The sequence below is a fragment of the Podarcis pityusensis genome (assembly GCF_964106645.2).
Source record: "Podarcis pityusensis genome assembly, chromosome: 5".
NCBI lineage: Eukaryota > Metazoa > Chordata > Lepidosauria > Squamata > Lacertidae > Podarcis > Podarcis pityusensis.
Window position 1 is genome coordinate 60,922,818 of NC_138032.1, and position 23,228 is coordinate 60,946,045.

At 42.4% G+C, this 23,228-nt stretch overlaps 1 protein-coding gene and 1 long non-coding RNA gene across 2 annotated transcripts in view; one reads left to right on the plus strand and one right to left on the minus strand.

The window, feature by feature from the left end:
- Window positions 1–23,228, minus strand: part of STK32C (serine/threonine kinase 32C) — a 170,083-nt gene that overhangs the window by 84,978 nt on the left and 61,877 nt on the right. The gene's annotated exons all lie outside the window — the stretch shown is intronic.
- Window positions 3,323–20,630, plus strand: LOC308477336. The gene is made up of 3 exons (XR_013986500.1): window positions 3,323–3,458; window positions 12,985–13,061; window positions 20,535–20,630. It is a non-coding gene; the product is annotated as an uncharacterized lncRNA (long non-coding RNA).

Here is a 23,228-nt window from a genome sequence, read left to right on the forward strand (position 1 = left end):
GGGAGGCAACGGGTCATGTCACTTGGCCTTGTTTCCTATATCCATAGATTGAGCTGTGAGGTTGGCTCATTAGGGTGAATGGGGATCTGCCCCACTGACTTCAGTTGTCCTCACCTGCTCACCTTCTAACTTCTTTTTGTTACTACTTCTGTTTGCATTACTATCCCACCTTTTCTCCAAAGAGCTCAAGGTGGTGCGCACATTGCTACGCCTCTCCATTTTATCGTCACAACAACCCTGTGAGGTAGGTTGGGCTGAGACACAGTGACTGGCCCAGGGACACCCAGTGGGCTTCATAGCTGGGCAGAACCCTGATCTCTCAGGTCCTAGTCCAGCAGTCTAACCACTAGTTCACACTGGCTCTCTTACAGCCAGTCTAGGGCTATACCAGGAAAGGGGATGGGGACAAAACCAGAATTAGTTGGCTCTGCCTGTCATTGGCTCTTGCTCTGCCCACCCTTGGCCACTCTACCCTTGCCCCCCACCCCAGTTCCAATGGGCATGATTCACCAATGTATTTGGCAATAACTTTGAAAGGGCCTACCCATGTACAGCTGTATGATCATAGCCACTTACATGTGATCAGGACCATGGGGGAAGCCTACATCTGTAAAACTGTAAGCATCTACTTTTACATTCACTCTGTACTTGTTGACATCGGGGGGTGGGAAGAGCTACTGGATGTGGCTCCACTAAGTCCATGAATTTAGTGACTGTGTTGCAGGTGCGGGGAGATGTTGAGATGCCCCCAGTTTTCCACTTCTTAGTGGATATTGCATGCTTCTGAAATTTGTGTGACTAGTTAATATTTGCTTAATAATAATAATAATAATTTTTTATTTATACCCCGCCCATCTGGCTGGGTTTCCCCAGCCACTCTGAGCAGCTTCCAACAAATATTAAAATACAATAGTCCATCAAACATTAAACGCTTCCCTAAACAGGGCTGCCTTCAGATGTCTTCTAAAAGTCTGGTAGTTGTTCTTCTCTTTGACATCTGGTGGGAGGGCATTCCACAGGGCGGATGCCACTACCAAGAAGGCCCTCTGCCTGGTTCCCTGTAACTTGGCTTCTCGCAGTGAGGGAACCGCCAGAAGGCCCTCGGTGCTGGACCTCAGGCTTTACATAACCTTTGAATGGCAGGCATAAGTTGTTGCTTTAGAACACAAAGTTATTTTATTTTCATGGGGAAAGAACCACAACGTTATGAACATCCAACTTGACCACTTTCAAGAAGTGTGAGTTTATGAGGACAATAGGAGCCCTTTTAGCATGAAGTGTGTCTGCCGCATACATACCACCCCTGCCCCGTTGTTCCCTGACTTCTGCATGCAAAGCTGAAGGCAGCTTGTAAGTGGGTTCAGTCAAACACACAAGCCTCTTCGAGATCAGGAAACGTGCCTTATTCCTGAATGTGAGTAAGCACATTCAGCAAAATGTCCCCTGTCCAAAACCCTAGACCAGACTTCGCCAGACTTCTCAGACAATACTGAGCTGGTCTGACTTGGTATCAGACAGCTTCCAATGTTTCTATTTGAAAGTGAAGATGCTTCTTAAAGTCTTTAATAGCTATCCCTTTAAAGCCAAGGAATTCACAGTTTGCATAGACCCATGCAAACTGTTCCATTAAACCAAACCATAAAATTGTTTTTATATGCATCAGTATTCCCTTTGAACGATAATGGATAGGATCCACATTTGCTATCAGCCTTTGCAAACTCTTCTGTGTTTAATTGACTCTCTTTTGTCTACCTGACATTAGCAAGAACAAATCCTGCTGATGGATTTTATGCTTCTTCATGCATATAATTAAAACCTGCAGCAATGCTGTTAGTTTCCCCTTTCTCCAACATATAGATCTCTTTCCCCACCTTTCTGGCTGCAAACCACATGAATATATATATATATATATATATATATATATATATATATGCCAAAGTAGTACATAGCATGCAGTACCACGTTCCTGAGTGTCTCTTACTCATCATGCAAGCTAGAATGCTCTCAGGTGGTAAGAAGCAAGACACTTATTGACTGGCAACAATAATTTAAGACCTCTACCTGTGGTTTGAAAGCATTCTGATGTACACAATATATTTGAACAGCTGTAGATAATCTCCCAAGCCCAAATCACTAATCTTCTGGATTACATTAAATATTCCATGTGTGAATAGTTAAAAAAAAAAGTGTGGGCAACTGTTGTCTTGTATAGGCATATTTAAATACCATAAGATACCCAGCAAAGACATGCTCCTTTCCCAACACCCTGGAGCAGATTTTGAGGGTGTGCAGGGGACGGCAGGGGAAAAGAAAGGAAGAGAAAGATCCCTTCTGCAAGCAGAAGTCCGTTCCACTAGAAGAACAGTAGTGTAGGAAATATGACCTCAGTGGTTGCATCCTCTAAACATTTTGAAAATAAAACTGTCACCTGTCATATCTGTGATATCAATTCTTTGGCACCATTAGCTGCCCCACAAAATGGCACAGTGAAAGACAACTGGCCAAAGATCATGAAAGGGAACAAACACAGTGAAAATGGAAAAAACCTAACATCAATTTCAGTGCATTGCTCTTTTAAACTGCAATGGCAGCTTTACTTTTGACTCTGGCTGAACCTTGGCTTTGCACCCACCCACCTTGAGCCTTCCATTGGACTTCTTAGTTGTGGTGCCTGCTGTGGCACCCTAGAAGCTCTGCACCCAGTGCAACTGAACCGGTCATGCTCCCCTAGATATGTCTTTGCTTTGCACAGAAGATCTGTGGACATGTGAAGGGCTCCTCCATGCAAGAAGTAATCAAGCTGATTCCTCTCTTGGAATTTGCACTTCCATGCTTCCATAAGGGTTTTGAATTTGGAACATGCAAGGAAGAATGAGTTTGGGTTCTGGAGGAGCGGTTGATGAGGCAGACATAATTTTTTGCCTGCAAAAGGCTGAAGGCAATCTTGAACATAGAGTATAAATTGGACTTTTCACAGATCCCAGGGAGTGTTGCTTCAGGGAGAATTTAAAATATCCTGCATGCAAATGGAACAGATCTCTCCCCATCCCCATCCTATATAGATCCAGTCTGTAATGAGTTAAATAATTCCAAGGGACAGTTTACGGCACAATATTTATCAGCTGATGACTGCCACTATTGTGCAATAGCGTGGACTTCAGATTGTCATAGATCACCTATCACACACAGAGGCTTTGCATCACATGAATAAATCAGTGCAGGGAAGCTTATGAATCAACAGATTGCCATACCGACAGATTGCAGATTTGATGCAAGTCAGAGCACTGAAGGAGCCAAGGCAAAGGCTGCCTCACTAAGAAGACAGAAGAGTGAGTGAGACTGGTCAAGCGGAGCCCACCAATAAAACCAAGGGACTTGTCAGAGGGATTATGAAGAAAAGATCAAGCTGTCAGGATGAGAGGAGAGGGAGCATCAGAGTGGTCAGCAGGAACTCAGAGGTCAGGCACAGCACTTGAAAAGGATCAGAGCTAACATGCTCAGTCCTGGGGCGTGCTAAGACAGCATCAGTGTGAGTGTGAGAGCTCAAGCAGGGCATCTTAAGTGGGAAGAGAAAACATGAAAAATGTCATCAAATGCATGCAGCCTATTCCCCATGTAAAAAAAACAACCCCAAAATTATTAAATGTAGGCAGGCCCCTGTGTGCCATCTGTGCCAAATACTTCAGTTGCAACCAAGTATACAAATCTGCATAGCTGACTTTGTTTCCTTTTATTTAATTTTTGCTGGTAATTTCACATCATTTATTCTCCCACCAAGATCCAGTTGTGTAATTTAATTTTTTTGTTGTTGTTCTTGCAAAGACCGGGGTAACAGGGCAGAGGTCCCATAGAAGGCCCTTTGCCCAATGACCCCCTATTATTTGGACCTGACACCAATTATGATATTCATTAAAACTAGCAGCAGAATTACATTTGCTTCCCAGTCTTCTCCTTGAGACTCGAGGTGTTTTGCAATATTGCAAAGACAAAAGAGTAAACCTGGAATAATAATAAAAATGTCAGCCACGATCATCCATGGTAAAATGGATGGTAAATCTGTCTATTAGAAACACTGTGTGTTGTTTGGCTCACATTGCTTGCAGTGCATTTGTCATCTGTCGTCTTCTCTCTTCTGTGATCCCAGCCCCAGTATTAGTACCGAATGATTTGGTCTTTAGGATGCAAGGCCAGCATTTCAGAAAAGCCATCCTAGAATACAACCTCTTCCCCCAAATGTCTATCTCACCTCTGCTGTGGATTGATGTGTCTATGGCAGGGTTTCCCAAACCTGGGTCTCCAGCTGTTTATGGACTACAACTCCCACCATCCCTAGCTAGCAGGACCAGTGGTCAGGGAAGATAGAATTGTAGTCCAAAAACAGCTGGAGACCCAAGTTTGGGAAACCCTGGTCTATGGTCCAAGATCAGAGTAGGTGCCCTGCAGACATGGCAACACCCACCCCGAAAGGACTGGAATTTAATTCCTGTGGGGATATAATACTATTCACCCTACTGTTTGGGCAGCATTAACTAACTAGATTTTAACTGGGGACACAGTACAATAGTCAGAAGAAGTATAATAATTGACTTCCTGTTCCCAGAATCAAAATCTTCACAGGAACATTTTCCCAACATTTTGTACTTGTTCTGCAGTTATTTATTATGCCAATGATGAAGTGGCTGTGGGATAACAAAGCAAGAATGCACCATCTAAAGATAAAATATGTATTACACGTTCCATGCTCTCCAGCCAGAAAAATCCATTTATTCTGTTTTCAAGATTTGTTTGTGTGAGAGCACTTTCAAGGAGATTTTTCTCATACGTTTGACTATAACATCAAGAAAATGATAAATTAATCTACGTACCTTAATAATAGTTTGGGGAAAAGAATCGTGTTTTTGAATAACAGCAAAGAACACTACAGAAGTCTTGGCTGAAAACAGGGGACAATGGGTGGGAACTGACTGTGTGAAGCTCTATTGATGAAATACCCCAGTCTAGATAAAAGTAAAGGTAAAGGGACCCCTGACCATTAGGTCCAGTCGTGGCCGACTCTGGGGTTGCGGTGCTCATCTTGCTTTATTGGCCGAGGGAGCAGGCATACAGCTTCCGGGTCATGTGGCCAGCATGACTAAGCCGCATCTGGCGAACCAGAGCAGCGCACGGAAACGCCGTTTACCTTCCCGCCGGAGTGGTACCTATTTATCTACTTGCACTTTGACGTACTTTTGAACTGTTAGGTTGGCAGGAGCAGGGACCGAGCAACGGGAGCTCACCCCGTCACAGGGATTCGAACCGCAGATGGTCATATGCAAACAGCAGATCTCTTGTAGATGGGATGGTGGGGTATCCCATTCAATTTCAGCTGGAGGAACTGAGCCACACATAGAAGGGAAGTACTTTAATCATGTTATCCACACAGCAATAATACCTTTCAAAGTAGTCTCCCTCCTCAGCCATGGAGGCTGATACTGATCAGAATGTAAACTTGGCTGAGAGGATGTGATGTTTGAAAGAGACGTTCACAATGATGTTTTGTTTCAAACAATGTCTTTGCTGAGAGGAGCTGTCCAGCCTATGCCACAAAGGCTCTTGGAAAAGATACATGGAATGTTTAACGTTTGGTAAGTAGGTCTTTCACTGTAGAGGTACAACTGCAGATTTAATCATGAGGAGCCCTATGACTTCAGTGGAGAGTACTTGATCCATATGGACCATGCCAGACTATCTCCTGGGCTATTTGTTTTCATACTCAACTATCAATTGCAAAAAGTAGCTAGTAGTCAGAAGTGTTTTTTGTCCTACACTACCTAAAGACCAATAAAGCTAACTAAATGCTTTAAATTAGAGAGGATGCAAAACAAACAAAATCTATCTCAGCCTCCATCCAGAAGAGTATGTTTACAAAATGTCACACATATTTCCCCTGTGGCAAATATAAAAGAACATTGCTGCAAAATGCTACATTGCTGGCATATTACTCTGTATGAGGTTGTTAAAAATGTATACACATGGAAGATGCTGGGACATACCACAACTATCTCTGCTGAAGATGCTACTAGTCTAATGCACATTTGTGGATATGTTCTAAGACTTTGCTGAGAGACTTTTACTTTATATATATTATTACTTCTTAAATTAGTATACTACTCTTCATCTGTAGAGCACCAGGCAGTTCACAACATAAATATATAGTGGTTTATCTCACTGTTCTGTATAATCCTGAGTTAGTGCTACTTGGATATTTGGAACATGCTAGCTGTGACAAGAATTTAGATGGCAGTGTGTTGCAAGACCATAAGCCCCCTGCTCTGAAGCAGTGGGTTACAAAAGCCTGGAACACTGCTAAAATGGCAAAGATGACAGAATTGTAAAATAGGGAAACCACAACCAACATTTCCCAGAGGGGCTTGTTCACCACATAAAACTGCTGAGGTAAAATGTGGAAAGTAGACTTAACTTTACCCAGAAATCTTTACTGCAAGGAAACATTTAGGGTTGGATCCAGACTTAGCCACCCTTAGAGTAGTCCCACTGATCTACTCTACAAGTCTGCCATAGAATTTGAGTGCCAAACTTTCAACACTAACTTATCTATCTATCTATCTATCTATCTATCTATCTATCTATTTATTTAAAAATAAAGTAAATAAGATATTTTACCAAGAATAAAAGAGTAGCAGCAAAAGTTGAGTTACCTCAGGCAGAGAGTGTTTTGCAGTATATCCTTACTCTTCCCTTTTGAGAATGCACTATTTCATTGCTATAGTAATGCAATTGTTAGTTTTCCTAAAAGGCCATAATGTTAAGGGGAAGGAATTAAGGCCTTGTTACTGTTTCCAAAGAGAGATGTGGAAATAGACTTTATTTCAACTCCAGTTGACGTCATGAGAAGAGAGGTTACTGCAGATTGTTTCATTTTGTGCTGTGACTTATACCTCAGAAATCTGACCCTTTTCAGATCCACATACTGATTGGTTGCCTAATCCACCTCTCCCCCGCCCCCCACAAGGACAGTAAAGCAATAATATGATTTCTAAGGCTTCCCAGTTAATAGTGCCATGTTGCAATCTGTCAAGGAGGACATAATGCCCTCTGATGCAAAAGGGTGGTTTTCGTAGTTCTTTTTGCTGCCGTGTGCTTTTGTGTTTCGATTTTTTAAATTTGAAATTATGAGGTCTCCAGTGTTTTCCTACAATTACAAATTCCAGTGACTTCTATCTGAAATCTTCCCTTGCCCTACTAATTCTCTTCATAGTAGATAGACATCTGCCATCTCAGCTTAATTTGACTACAAAACCGCAAGTGCAGTTTTCCTTAAATACAATCAGGGAGCTTAAATCTGAAGAAACTCATCATGTGCCTCAGCAGCCAAGTTTAACTGGGTTTGATTGAAATCAACCAAGAAGCAGAAAATGCTAACCATTGTGTTTCAGCTTCCATTTGAATCCAGGAACAGAATTGGAAACTCCCTAACTGCAATGTTTGCTAATACTGATCTATACATTTCTCATACAAACTTATGTTTGAAGGAGTAGGATCATGAGCAGCTATCTGCATTGTGATGATTAAAATATGTGCTAAGTGGAGAAGCAAACGTAGACCTTAGATATGAAAAATGTCCTACAAAGACTTACTTTACTGCAGTAACAGCACTGCCCTGTGCTTCCTCTGTTGCTCCCCTTTGAGTAAAATACTCTGAATTAAGCTTAGTTAACTGCCTGTGGTCTAAACCACAGAGCCTAGGGCTTGCCGATCGGAAGGTCAGCGGTTCGAATCCCTGCGAAAGGGTGAGCTCCCGTTGCTCGGTCCCTGCTCCTAGCAGTTCGAAAGCACGTCAAAGTGCAAGTAGATAAATAGGTACTGCTCCGGCAGGAAGGTAAACGGCATTTCCGCGCAGTGCTCTGGTTCGCCAGAAGCGGCTTAGTCATGCTGGCCACATGACCCGGAAAAACTGTCTTGGCCAGTAAAGCAAGATGAGTTCCACAACCCCAAAGTCCTTCATGACTGGACTTAACTGTCAGGGGTCCTTTACCTTTACCTTTTTAACTGCCACCCAATAAAATTAAATGTATCAAAGCACATTGGTAGGAGAGGGATAATTTGAGGCATGATACAACAACCTTGCAGAAGCTAAGCATGTCTGGGACTACCTTTGCATGCCACTTGACTTCCATTGCCGAAAAAAGATGAGACACAAACTTAATAAATATTGCCAAAAAATGGCTGTTAACACATTATAGGCCACTTGGAGTTATATCCAATACTCTACAAGGGTGGTTCGACTTGCATAACAGAACTTTCTTTCCTTTCCTCTCCTCCCCCAACCCTCCAGAGCCAATTTTGAGGATGCAAAGAAGGGTTAAAGAGGAAGTTCCATGGTGAGCACAGAAGTCCATTATGCCAGCAGAGCTGCAGTGTTGGATATGGCCCAAGATGTTGTGGGTTATAATAAGTAAACAAAACCTACTGAAATGAAACAAACCAAAAGGATGGCAAGAAGCAGATCCAAATTATGAGTCACAATATTATTTTAAGCATTATGAATTGCATCTATGTCAAATACTAAAACCCTTTGCCTTTATCCCAAAATCTAACACAACCCCAGTAGAGTGGTTGCCCACATCCCATCCCTTGTGACGTTCATGTCTCCCTTTCCTTCTTTCCATTCAGGGTCTCTTCTTCTGTTGAATTTGAGACTCTGAACTCCTAGAAACAGGGACTCATCTTCTGGCTTATGTTAGCCTATAAAGCACCAGGGGCATTGATTGTAAAGAAAATAATAATGAGGATAGCATACTCGTGTCACTGCCTAACAGCAGGTTCAGGCAGCATGCAATTTGATAGCCAGCAAGCACTTCCAGTAATATCCAAAAAAAAGCCACAGCTGAAAATCCACCAAATTGATGCTCTCCATGAAGAATATTTCCCTAGACGTTAAGCGGCAATTTCTAAACCACAGATAAACAATTTGCTTATGAAATGAATTATTCCTTCTTAGGAAGAGCGACTACAACTTCACAAAGCCAGCAGCACACACAAAAATGTCTTCCCTCCAACAATAAGTAGGTCATTGGTTATCCCGTAAATTGAACAAGGAAAAGATGAGGGATGGGTTGAGTGGATCTTTTTTTTTTTTTCTTTTTTTGCCCACAGATGTTATTTTTAGCTCAGTTCTCACTTGATGAAGGACAAAAATAAAACCTTATGCATTTTTCATGGCATGCCGGCGTGCCAAATTGAGGCCCTCACAATGTGCCCTTGGCTCGATACATTTTTAATAAGCTGTACCCAGCAACAAAATGAATAGTCCATTTTGGGTCTCACATTCAGAGTCCAAGCCTGTGGGCATAGCTACAATTAGGCATAACAACCCTACAAACACTTATGCAGGAGTAAGCCCCATGGAACCCAATTTTGGAGTAGATGTGTCTAGAATTGTGCATTACAGCTCCTGCGGCATGAGCTGAAATGAGCAGGCCAGCCATAAATGTTCATTCTGCAAGTTATTCAACTAAGTAGTTGCACTAGTGCAAGGATTAGCACTAGCACAGTGGGATTCTGCACACACCCCTGCGCTCATGCTCTCCGCTTTTGCACTTTCTTCCCTTCATATCTCCTCATCTCCACTTGATAGTGCCATTGGGGGAGGGAATATGAAACTGCAGGAAAGGAGGGTAGCACTGCAGACTTTTGCCCCACTGGAAAAATGTGTAGATCCAGCACAGTCTTCATTCCTGACCACTGGCAATGCTGGCTTGGGATGATGGTAACTATAGTCCAGCAACTTCTATAAACCATAATTAAACTAAACTAGTTAAACCAGGCTTCCTCAAACTCAGCCCTCCATATGTTTTTGGCCTACAACACCCATGAACCCTAGCTAGTAGGACCAGTGGTCAGGGATGATGGCAATTGTAGTCTCAAAACATCTGGAAGGCTGAGTTTGAGGAAGCCTGAATTAAACCATTGGCCATCTAACTCAGGATTGTTCAGATTGGCTGGCAGTGGGTACCAAGGATTTCTGGTAGGGATCTTTTCTGGCCCTACCTGGGTTGAATCTGAGATCTCCTGGTTGCAAAGCAAATGCTCTACCATTGAGCCACAGCCATGAGATGCTACAGTGTGACTATGCAGTGTGTTAGTGTACACAGCTGAAACTGCAGATTCTCTACAGTGAAATAGGTCTACTGGGTTTCATCCAATGGTGTCCATGCATGGCTGAAATGGACTTCTCATGCAGTGGGGTGCCCATTCTTCCTCCGCTATGCAGCCCCCTAAAATCTGCTCTGGAGGATTGGGGGACTCTCCAGAGCAGAATTGGAGAAGGAAGGAGGAAGTTTGCTGGTATATTGTTTAATTACACCCACTGTGTATCATTCCTCCAGGTTTCCATGAGGGATTTTTCTTGAAAGCATCAGAAAATAGAATGGCATTCTTCTGGTGTTGTCAAGGTCCAGAAGAGTGACTTAGTGGAAGTGCTGGCTTCTTCTGAGCTGAACTGCCTTACAAGAGAAGTCTACAACTTCAGAAGATACTATCATTAACTGTAAAGGCTGGTGTTGAGACAACTTCTTAAAAAAAGAAGTACAAATAAGCCAGCATAAATACAGCTACAGAATCCCCATGGGTGTCTGGCTGTTTCCACAATACTAAGGCAAACAGAAGCTGGCCAAAATTGTTCCTGGGAGTTGTGATGGATTGAGAAAATCAATGGTTGACCTTAGAGCAAACATGCTTAACTATGGACAGAGTAGTAGATTTCTTACAGAAGAAATGTAGGAGTGCATTCAACACAGAAGGGTCTTCTACAGGAGTGAAAAGCATTGTTATTTGGGCTGCAAGTACCATTTATGTTATCTGGTTTCCCAAAATAGTTAGCTGATTTCTGATTTTAACATTTTGCATGGTTTTTATCATAAGCTTTTTTACGTATAACATTTTGCTTTGTTGTTTTGTGAACAGGGATATATAAATATTTTTTAAAAATATAAATATTTATAACTATTTTATAATTAAATACATTTACAAAGTACTGTTAGGTTATGCAATCTATTCCCGCCCCGCCCCCCCAGATTTGGCCACCTTGTATTTCATCTTACATTGGAATATCAGACACATTTAAGTGGGCTCCTAGCCTACTTTAACTATCAGGAGATGAAAGAACCGCACTCAAGTTTTTATCAACTGAAAGGGTAATTACACTAAGCTTACTGCCTATAAAGTTCTGTATCTTTAGAAACCACATGTCTCGGGATGTGTCAAATTATCCATTCCTTTTCATGTGAAGCACAACCTGGGTGTGATTTTGCCACATACCAGAAATGGGGGGAATGGCAGCAAATTTGAAGTACTTTACTATCCTCGGTTGCCAGTTATTTAAACACAAACTTCTGAAACCCTTAGAACCACAAGAGATTTGTCAACAGTTTCCTGTGTTGTCCGCTGAGAGAAAGAGCGCAACTGTTTTAAGAAAAAAGAAAGAATGCAGCTAAAGGACCTGTCTTGATTGTGGTACAGATGTATTACACATTTGACAAGAAGCATGCAAGGGGCAGGGAGGTAGATATTTCAGTTTTGTGTTACCTGAGACAGAAAACAAGTCGCTTTTTACTTAGCAGGAAGCACCCACAGGGTGCTAATAAGAGCACTGCTGACTGTCTTGGTTTAAGCGCTAAGCTTCTGTCCAATTGCAGAGCTACAATAGCCAACAGCTTACATTAATTCCTGGTTGGGTTTAAAGAATTCATATTGAAACGGCACAAATTCTTAACATTGAAGGGATTAGTCTCCCTTCTTATTTGCAACATTACAACATGGATTCTGCACGGCAATTGAGAGAAGCTTTTGCTTAGCTAAAAGTTAAGAATGCACTCTTAATGATTCCGGCGTACATATGCTCATGGAAAGCTAATTAGGGTCCCTGTAGTGCAGACTTTGGCTTTTTGTTCAATCTTCTCCAAACTGAAAACACAGTGTTCAGGAAGCCCTGCTGAGTGGTCTAGATTCAGAAGAGCCAGCTTGTTTCTTTGTATTGCCAGCAACTCTGCGTTGTTTCTTAGATGCAAAGCAGGCAAACATTATAATATACATGGAAAATATGTGTCTTTATATGCATATCTCCAAGTAGTGAGAGACTCCAGGGGTCCCTGTGCTTACCTGAGTTTGTTTCCTCCTATGTAGCAGCCATGTGAGCTTGGTGGGGGAAAGGCCACAGAGAAACTTCTTGGGATATGCTTAATTTTGGTCAGCCGAAGCCATTGCCTTGTCGAAGAAACTGGTCTGGCAAGCTTCCTCTTATGCATTCTCTCCTCACAGATACATTTGGTGGTCCCAGAGGAACAACCCCACCCAGCTTCATTCATTCCTGCATGTATTTTTGGCCCTAATACTCAGGATGTTTGTTTTGGCCATTGATTTGGTCTAATGCTAACTTCATCCCTACCCACTCCCATCTGCATCTGATCATATCCCCATTCCTACGTCAGTTGCTTTCCTCCTCAATGACACGCATTAGGTCACGAGTAAAGCACATCAAAGTGCAAGTAGATAAATAGGTACCACTCCAGCGGGAAGGTAAATGGCGTTTCCATGTGCTGCTCTGGTTCGCCAGAAGAAGCTAAGTCATGCTGGCCACATGACCCGGAAGCTGTATGCCGGCTCCCTCAGCCAGTAAAGCGAGATGAGCGCCGCAACCCCAGAGTCGGTCACGACTGGACCTAATGGTCAGAGGTCCCTTTACCTTTACCTTTTAAAATGCCTTTGCCTTGCCCCAGTCACCTGCTTCCCCTGTTTCTCCAGCAATTGTACAGAACGCTCCTCATCATGTAGAAGACCTTTTTTGAAGTAGTGGTGATTGACAGCATATAAATCGTCATATAAACATACCTAGCACTAAGTAGCGACAGAACTTTCTCGTGCAGCAGATTAACCAGCAATACCGAAGTAGAAACACATTCAGGTTTTTGTCTCTTTGTTCCACAGCAGATTGGCAACATTTGAAAAGCGGCAAGCTCCACAGAACTGCTGCTTGGGAAATTTGGCTCACAGCCAGACCAAAGGTAATCAATTAAGCCAGAATTAAAATGCCATTTTCCAAGTTTTGCAAAATGACAAAGAGCTTGATGCAAGCTGACATCGGAAAGGTTATGCTCCTCAGAGCTTAACATTTAACAAAGGAATGGCTATAAAATTACAGCAAATGCCACTGTGTGTCACGATCTTTCTCGTACCACAAGACTCTCTGATGCTTATTTCCAGTAAACAAGGAGCTAGGGAATAGCTTCCACTTAATGGTCTTAATGGTCTTAACCCATAAAGGCTTACTTCTAAGTAGACTTGCTACTCCACCATCAGAGGCAGCATTTTTCTGAATGCCAGTTGCTTGGAACTGCAGGAGGGGAGACTGCTCTCGCACTCGCTTCCTGCTTGTCTGCTCCCATAGGCAGACTTTCCATAGGCATCTGGTTGGCCACAGGATGCTGGACTAGATGGACCAGTGGCCTGATCCAGCAGGCTCTTCTTATGTTCTTAATTCCCAGTGGGAAATCTGCACAAAGTTGCTTTCAAAAATCTGTTACTAATGTAAAAGATATCCCGTACAAATGAATTTTCCAAAGTATTGTGAGCTAGTGATAAGTTGATTTAAAAAATATTTATGTTTTGCTAGCACCATAATGATTACCTTTTATCTGGAATGAAACATAAGGACTGTAGAATAACATTTCCTAGAAAATAGATCTGTACAAATAAACTGAGTCGTTTTAAAACAGAGTCCTCCCACCAATAATAAGTTCTTGTAAAAAGACAATGGAACGCTAGATTACAGTTAACAACATATTGATCCCTGTCTGTACTTCCTGCATTTCAGGACCTCACTGTTTATAATTTTCCCCAGCATATGTGTTTGTACTCCAGTGCTTATGTCTTATTAGTCTTCAGTTCAAAACCCCTGGTGCCTTATAAAAGTTGAAGGGTTTTTTAAAAACTATAATTTCTCATACTTATCTGATTCCCTTGTCCCCCAAAACTGGCTACCATATCTGCAGGCAGCAAAAAACAAGGGGAGGGGGAATTTCAGTGATTTTTCACAAAAGAGTAAAAAATCTGGTGCTTACTAAGCAGCGGCACTCCTCTGGGAGGCTCATAAAGGTAAAGGGACCCCTGACCATTAGGTCCAGTTGTGGCTGACTCTGACTCGCTTTATTGGCCGAGGGAGCCGGCGTACAGCTTCCGGGTCATGTGGCCAGCATGACTAAGCTGCTTCGGCGAAACAGAGCAGCGCACAGAAATGCCGTTTACCTTCCCGCCGGAGCGGTACCTATTTATCTACTTGCACTGTGCTTTTGAACTGCTAGGTTGGCAGGAGCTGGGACTGTGAAACGGGAGCTCACCCCACCACGGGGATTCGAACCGCCGACCTTCTAATCAGCAAGTCCTAGGCTCTGTGGTTTAACCCACAGCGCCACCCGCATCCCTGGGAGGCTGATAGTGGCTCCCATTTACCCTAAATGCCAACTTGGAAGAATGCTATGTAATGGCATAGTGTCATTACCACAGGCCTTCTGAGAAATAAAATGGCGGCTGCCAGTCCCCCAAAAGGGTGCAGTCACAAGTAGGTAGTCACTGCTGTTGTAAGACAAGCCACAGAGAGTTATAGGAGTAAGTTTCAAGGCAACTTTCACATGCACGCACACACCAAAACTGAAGCCAGAAGTTCTTACTAGAAAACATTTGGCTTAGGCTTAATAGTTCCTTGGCTTTTCAAGGAGGCTTAATGCCTCTGAATTCCTTGAACAATTATAAATAAGAGGTCTTCATCTAAAAATCGGCTCCTCTAGCTTGGGGAAGCAAATTCTGCTGCCAGTTTCCTGAGCTAACTTTGAACTAAATGAAAAATGCAGAATCTAATTTTCCAAAGGCAGCCTGCCAGTGTATAGATGTTGTGCATGGGTTTTTTTTTTTTTATTACTGTATTATCATGCGATCATAACAGTCTCCAAAACCATTACCCTTCAGATGGCACCAATTTATAATCATGATCCCTATGTCATTTTGATGGTGCTGACTGAAAAGTTGCAAGGTTAATTTCATTAGAAATTGCTCAGTGTGTATGCAATACAGAACTGCAAACAAGAAGAATATTCACACAGTTCCAAACAGTGGTATCACACAATGCCTTTCAATGAAGAAAAATGAGTTAGAATGTGCACATAATAAAATTAGGAAGTCAGCAGAGCAGTGGGGGTCAGGACGGGGCGGGGGGAGAATGGCGGCATATGATTTGTTTCTTCCTGGTAACATCTAGCATAATGCAATTCCTAGCATGATATTGTTGTACTGTCCATTGCCAGTGGCACCATCAGAGTAGGGCAGGAGGGGCATCCAAATGCATTAGGACTGGCCTACCACATTTTGAAATAGGTGAACAAATCTGCAGTGAATGGTGTGGTGGGGTACACTGGTCACCTGACCTCCCTCTGGCTGAGTCATTGCTGCATACCAAGACAGAAGGGTGAAGGGACAAGGTGGTGGTGAAGTGGGTGTGGCACAAATGTGCCAGCAAGAGCACCAGATTTGACCAATCCCTGACCTTGCCACCACCTCACCCTTCTCCCTCTCTAATCCCACTATACAGCAGCATCTCAGATGGAAGGAGGTCAGGTGAGCGATGCAGCCACACAATGACATTTGCTACTAGAAGTCGTGCACATTTACCATCTTGAGAGTGTGGCCCATGTAAGACGTAATCCAAAGTGTAAAATTATCTAAATGCACCACTGTCCATTCCCATGCTCCCATTGCATAACATTGGTTGCTGGCAGTGGGGAATTGGTGAGGAAACCGTAAAGGTAAAGGTACTCCTGACCATTAGGTCCAATACGCAGATTGCCGGTGTTTGTCCACAGGCAACTTCTGGGTCATGTGGCCAGCATGACTAAGCCGCTTCTGGCGAACCAGAGCAGCGCATGGAAACGCTGTTTACCTTCCTGCTGGAGCAGTACCTATTTATCTACTTGCATTTGACATGATTTGGAACTGATAGGTTGGCAGGAGCAGGGACTGAGCAACGGAAGCTCACCCCATTGCAGGGATTCAAACCGCCAACCTTCTGATCGGCAAGCCCTAGGCTCTGTGGTTTAGACCACAGTGCCACCCGCATCCCAAGGAAAGCATACTCTGTATTATTTGAAAAGGGAAGGGAAAGAGGCAAGGAGTGGTGATAGTGCCATTTCCCCTTGAAGCATCTAGGTGTCTAGCCCAGCTATTCTGTCTAGTCCAGCATCTTGTTTTCTTTAGAGGCCAATCAGATTTATCCAAGAAGCCCACAAGCAGAGCATGAAGGCAACTAGTACCCAGATGCATAACAGACTCAAAGTCATAAGTGACACAAGCACCTGCACTTAAATTAAAAACAAAAATTGGAAGCCAAACAGAGATCAGGTCATAGGTTGCTTTGTAATAGGTTCACCAGCAACCCACATAATGATATCCAATGTTAGTCATGCTCAGAGTTACCCTTTGAAATCTGGGTAAGACTAACAATGGGGATAACCTAAATATTTTTCTCTTAACAGGAATAAAACCAAGTCTTAGTGAACCACCCATTTTTTATTCCACCATTTTTTTATTCCACCTTCTAAAATATTTTCTAGACAGCTGCTAGAGATTGATCACAGTTCTTGAAAATCAATAGTGGCTCCAACAGTAACATTTGTTAGTTGCTTCTGTAGCTGCATCTTCCGGAACAAGTATTGTTGAACACACATTGAGTTTAAGACGTACTACTGAGTATCTGATTGTTCACAAATTGTTCCTTGTTCTGGCAGTTCTTTTACAGGTACCAGGATCAGTTCTCTGAGTAACAGCCATTCTCTGGGTTTTAGAAATCACAAGGCTCATGCAGTTGTGATTCAGAGTGAGTGATTAGATATCAAAAGGATACAGTGTTCTTTCTGACCCATATTACTAAAATTATTAAAATTAGTCATTTTTGGTGTAAAGATTTTCACAACAACATGCGATGTGAAGTTTACATTTGTAGATTTTATCTTTTCGCTTTTCAAAGGTATCTGATTTTGAAGAAATTAAATGATGAATTTATAGTACAAAGCTTGGAAAAATCTCCCATTTTTGGTGATGAGCTCCAAATGTTTAGAATCCACATCTTGGGAAGAGATTAATACATTATATTTCAAAGTCAGGAACAGGCAAATCTATCACATTTACCCTACCATTAGTATGCATCATGTCATCTAGCAAACTGTATCTCATCAAATTCTTTATTTTATTGTGAACATATTGGTAGCATATTGGAATGTTGAACATAACAAGAAGCATGTTCATTAAATCAACTGAAGAAAAAGCAATACAGATTGCTGTTGACATTCCTTTCTGTTTTTCACATCTTCCCCTTTCCTTTTCCAATTAGAGCTCCAGAGTAGAGCCAATCTCTGCTGAAAGGAGCAGGGCTTGCATTGGGCACCAAATTTAAACAGCAAACCCTGCTAGAAAGCAGCAATTGGGAGTGTATGTCCAAGGGTGCCCAAAGGATTTGCTGGACCAAGTACATTGTATGCAAATTGAGCTTTCCATCCCATTCACAAAACTGGAAGTCAGAAATACTCATTGATCTAATTCATCTCACTCCATGATTTACCAGTATATTCCAATCTATCTTCTGTCCATCCTTGTTCTAATCTACCCTAGGTTTTTTCAGTGATAAAATACTATCAATCTTTCATAGAAAGGCAATAAAACAAACCCATCAAAGAGCTAAGAGCAAGAAGGGAAAAGCACCACCTTTTAAGAGTGAAAGGCATTCATGAAACATAGGTCACAGGTTATGTCCAGACTGTTGTATTGCTGTAATCATGAGACAAATTGTTTTCTGGAATTTAAGCAGTTTGGAGCTCGGGGTCACAGTAATTCTGATTTCCACAAATCAGCTGGATCAATGTAGCTCTGAGATGTGAAACACTCCAGTCATGAGCAAATGCCTACTCTATTCGATTTGGCCCATCTGTGATCTCAGTCCAATCATGTGTGAAATTAGATAGTGATCGCTGTTAAGCTCTTAGAGAACAAAGGTCGTATCCATGATATTGAGCTAGTGAAGTTATCATCAAAGTATTATATTAATTGTCATTCTCTTTAGCAAAAGAGACCAAAGAGTAAAAGTGAATGACTGTCAGAGGAAGACAGTCTGTGGCTTTTCCTCACCCCAATAGCGTGAGGTTCAACAGAAGGACAAAAAAATGCCTTCACCTCGCTTCTTGGTGGCCTTGATTTGATTCAGCTTACCAGGGAGTGGGAGAGGGGTGAGAGTTCAACTGTTCCATAGACACTATAAAGATAATATCGATCACAGTTTTTGTAAAGAGGAGATATATAGATTTAAGTCACACATGCGCACCAAAACATTCAGTGTAGTAAGCTATCATGGGGATGGTTATATTGCTGTCAATTATTTGTGGGGGGGGGGGGGAATCATGGCAAAGTGCTTCTGGGTGCTCCTGGCATCGTGGTGATACAGTTTTTCTTTCCTCCTGGTGGATTTGCTGCACGCCATGAGGTGTTGCTTCTGAGGGCTCCTGATCCTCAAGAGGAATCCAAAGTATTATTCCATAAACTGGCAGAAATGTTGATGGATAGCAGTTCAGGGCAATTTTATATAATGGCTGTTGTAAACTATATATATATAAAATCTGATAGTGCAAGGAGGATTCAAAGTGTCTTTGCCTGAATGCCACAACAACAACAACAACCCTTCAGACCTTCCCATTCAATGTGGGAACATTGGGGGTGTCACTCAAAGGGCAGGGATATTAGGGCAGGGCTGGGATGCACAGTCCCTTCCACAATTCATGCCCCAACCCCAGTCTATGAATATATGAAGAAAGCTCTAGCAGTGGGCAGCTCCCCTCTTCTTCCCTGGTTCAGATCATAGTTGGGCTCTACAACAATTTTCTTCCAAAACTGGAATATGGAGCTGCTTGTCCTGAGTCCAATTATGAACAAAAGGTGAAGTCAAATAATAAATTAGGGCTCATAATGCTTCCCTCATATTTAAGGTGAACATTAAGAGTAACCAAGGTGCATATTCCAGACAAATGAGTTACAAACCTTAAGGACATTGTTATTTATTTGAGCAGTGGCTATTCCAGGGGTCGGCAAGGTTTACCTTGCCTGAGCTGGTTCACTCCAGCAGAGATCCCTCTGTGGGCCAGATTGCACTCGTTTTCTGGCATCTGTGTCTGAGCAGATGCGATTTCTGGCACCGCGGAAGCAAGTCCCCGTGCCGCGCTGCACCAGTTTAGCACAGCACATGGGGACTCGCTGAGTGGGCAGCTCGGTTCAGGGGCAGCTTGTGGGCTGGTTAAATGACCCCTGTGGGCTGCTTGTGGTCCATGGGCCTTAGGTTGCCTACCCCTGGGCAAAGGTGTCATGTGCTTTGAAGACACTCGAACTCAGGACGCAAGGGAGAAACGTGCTAGGAGGAAGGCACACTTGGCAAATCTACACCGTGATCAACTCCCACCCAGAAGCCAATGTCCCCACTGTGGAAGGATGTGCGGATCCAGAATTGGCCTCCACAGTCACTTACGGACTCATTGTTAAAACCATGTTTATGGAAGACAATCTTACTCAGCTATGAGTGATCGCCAAAGAAGAACCACCCATGGGGTATTCTATGTTCTCTCTTTTCCACCCAGGACTTTAGCCAAGTGATAGCAAGTGTGAGAGGAAGGGACTACTGTCATTTTGGGAACAAGGCTAGAGGCAGCTCTCTCCATGACACGCTGTCCTTTTCTCAGTTCTTAACTGTGGTGGCAGCTGAGGGAGAGAAGGCCCACCACCTCAGCTATAATGAGTTAATGGGTAGGGGGGACACATTTGAGATCAAGACCAGTATGCCTACTGTATTTTAACAAGCTTCATTATTGGTACATTGGCTATGAAAGAGAGTGTTCAAGTCTAACAATCGTTAAACTTCCTGGGACATTAAGTTCTAAAAATAAGAGAGGCTGCTAATGAAGAAATTGTGCAATCTAAACTGGTCTAAATTGACTGGCTGTGTATCAACTTGCTGCATGTTAACTATTAATTCGAAATGCACTGTTACAGATGAAGAGATTTGGATAACTGGCTTGCTTACATTTAAAAATACCAAGCTTGAAAAATCGAAGCAAGAAATTAGTAAGTGCCACATCTCTAATGGAATGCCCCCTAGCACTCTCCTGCTTCCTAACACAGAGTGTGGGGTTTTTAGCAGAATAACACAGGTACTAGGGAATAGGGAGGGGAGAAGGAAAGGTAAGAGTTATACATTTTGTAATAATAATAATAATAATAATAATAATAATAATAATAATAAATTATTTGTACCCCGCCCATCTGGCTGGGTTTCCCCAGCCACTCTGGGCGGCTTCCACAAAGACCAAAAATACACTAGGACTACGTTCATACATTGAAGACACGTGTGAACAATAATGGGCGTGTTGCTGTGTTCATTTTCTTGGTTATAATGCTAGCGATTCTCAGATGAAGATGATGGAGTTTTCGGAGCTAGCCGACCTGACTGGAAGAGTCCGCGACCAGAAGGAGGAGGAGTACCAGGACGATTGGATGAAATTCAAAGACTATTTAGTTAAATATCCTAAGATAACTTAATTGGAAAAACTTGCAAATACCAGATAGGCTTAGGATTTAAATATGCAATGTTAGAGAATAATATGTTTAAAGTTAAAATGAAAAGGAAGAAAGATGTTAAGTGACTAAGTTAATTTTATAAGAAAATTGGTTTTGGAAAACTGCTACAATGATATACAGTAGTATCTCTGGTTACGTACTTAATTCGTTCTGGAGGTCCATTCTTAACCTGAAACTGTTCTTAACCTGAAGCACCACTTTAGCTAATGGGGCCTCCCGCTGCCGCCGCACGATTTCTGTTCTCATCCTGAAGCAAAGTTCTTAACCCGAGGTACTATTTCTGGGTTAGCGGAGTCTGTAACCTGAAGCATATGTAACCTGAAGCGTATGTAACCCGAGGTACCACTGTACAATGAAATTCAGCCAGGGGGATTCAATGAAGTCATTTAACAATGTCACCAAGATTGGATTAAGTACAGTTAAGATGTATGTTTGTTTGTTTGTTTGTTTGTTTGTTTGTTTGTTTAAAATTCTGGAAAATCAATTTTAAAAAATTAAATACTGTGTGTGTGTGTGTGTGTGTGTGTGTGTGTGTGTGTGTGTGTATATATATATATATATATAATGCTAGCAATTCTGCATTCCTTTTACAATGCTTTTTGATTGATATCATGCCAAGTACCCTTCACAAGCATGGTCATAGTGTGACATAACAACAGGTGTCATTGGACATGTCATTACCACTACCCACGATGCACCCATGAAAATGGTGGGAAAGAAATTTATGCCAAAATACTGCCCCCAAATTTTGTCCCATGATTTTCTGAGTTAATAGGCTCGCAAGTATATTTTCTCTGGAAGCAATTAACACTGAAATTAGCACTAAACGTCCACTAGGTTTCCGAAGTGACTTCTGTGTCCTGTGAAGAGCAGCAGCTGTGGTGGCAGGGTGTGGAGGCTGGGCACCCACAGCAAAAATGGCGACAGTGAGCCTTTACACATATTATCTCAAACCCCAAATACACAGTACTACTGTTGGAAAGATTTTCCAGCAACTGGAATCGGAGCCTGCTTAGCCATGGCAGATCTTTCCTTCCTAAGAATAGTCTGTTAGATAAAAGGAATGGATGAATATCTTTGTCTATGAAAATGTGAGGTTCTGTTCATTTACATCTATCTGATTTAAACTATGACAGAGACCATAGATCTCTCTACAATTTTTAATTAATGACATTTTAGCAACTGCTGCTTTGAAAAGCGGCAGGGACTGGGTTGAGTTAGCAATGTCAGAGTATACAGAAAAGAATATTTTTTCCATCATAAAGGTATCTGAATCACACAAACAGACATTTTATTCTTGGAAAGAACAAACAGACATTTTCACTGTCATCTGAAGCTTGCCAGATAACGTTCAGGGGTCCTGTAAATTATCGGCCTGCTTTCAGGTCAGAGCCCAGAAAAAATAAGGATACATTATTAAGGATTTCGTAGGTCAGAGGCAGATGATTATAATCAATTATTATTGAGCTTGGAGACAAGACTAAAAGGATGTTATTATAGAACTATTCCTCACTAGGCAAGAAAGAATCGAGGAAAAGCTAAATGTGGAACAAATGGGCAAGAGGCTTGGCTGGATGGCCTATAAACTCTCATATGGTTTTAATTAGTAATTTTATAGAAGTTGTATAACCGGTAGCTATTATTCATAAGCTGTTTGTTACAAAAGGCTGATATTTCTTCAGATAAAGTAGATTATCTGGTGCTTAGAACTTTTCGCATTCAATTACCCTCCTCCTTTGCTTTGTGGCACAGAACTGGCCCACCCTAAGCTGTAGACGCGGGTGGCGCTGTGGGTTAAACCACAGAGCCTAGGACTTGCCGATCAGAAGGTCGGCGGTTCAAATCCCTGCGACGGGGTGAGCTCCCATTGCTCGGTCCCTGCTCCTGCCAACCTAGCAGTTCAAAAGCACGTCAAAGTGCAAGTAGATAAATAGGTACCGCTCCAGCGGGAAGGTAAACGACGTTTCTGTGTGCTGCTCTGGTTCGCCAGAAGTGGCCTAGTCATGCTGGCCACATGACCCGGAAGCTGTACGCCGGCTCCCTCGGCCAATAAAGCGAGATGAGCGCTGCAACCCCAGAGTCGGCCACGACTGGACCTAATGGTCAGGGGTCCCTTTACCTTTACAAGCTGTAGGAAAGGTCTTAGGTTTCTGAATGCCAGTTGCTGGAAATCATAGGAGGGGAGAAGAAAATGCTCTTATGCTCATGCTCTGCTCCCTGGTTTCCCCCAGGCATCTGGTTGGCCACTGCGTCAACAGGATGCTGAATAAGATGGGCCATTGGCCTGATCCAGCAGCCCATTCTTACGTTCTGACGTTCTTAAAAGGATTACAGTGAGCATGTAGTTTCCTTCAGAAATATCAGTTTGCTATTCTCACATACCCATGTGGCTATCACCATACCCATATTATGAGTAAAAAGGACCATAGGAAATCACAAGGTATATGACGTAGCTGACCCAAGATCATATAAAAATAATTTGGTTGGCTCACACTGAACAAAACTAAATCACTATT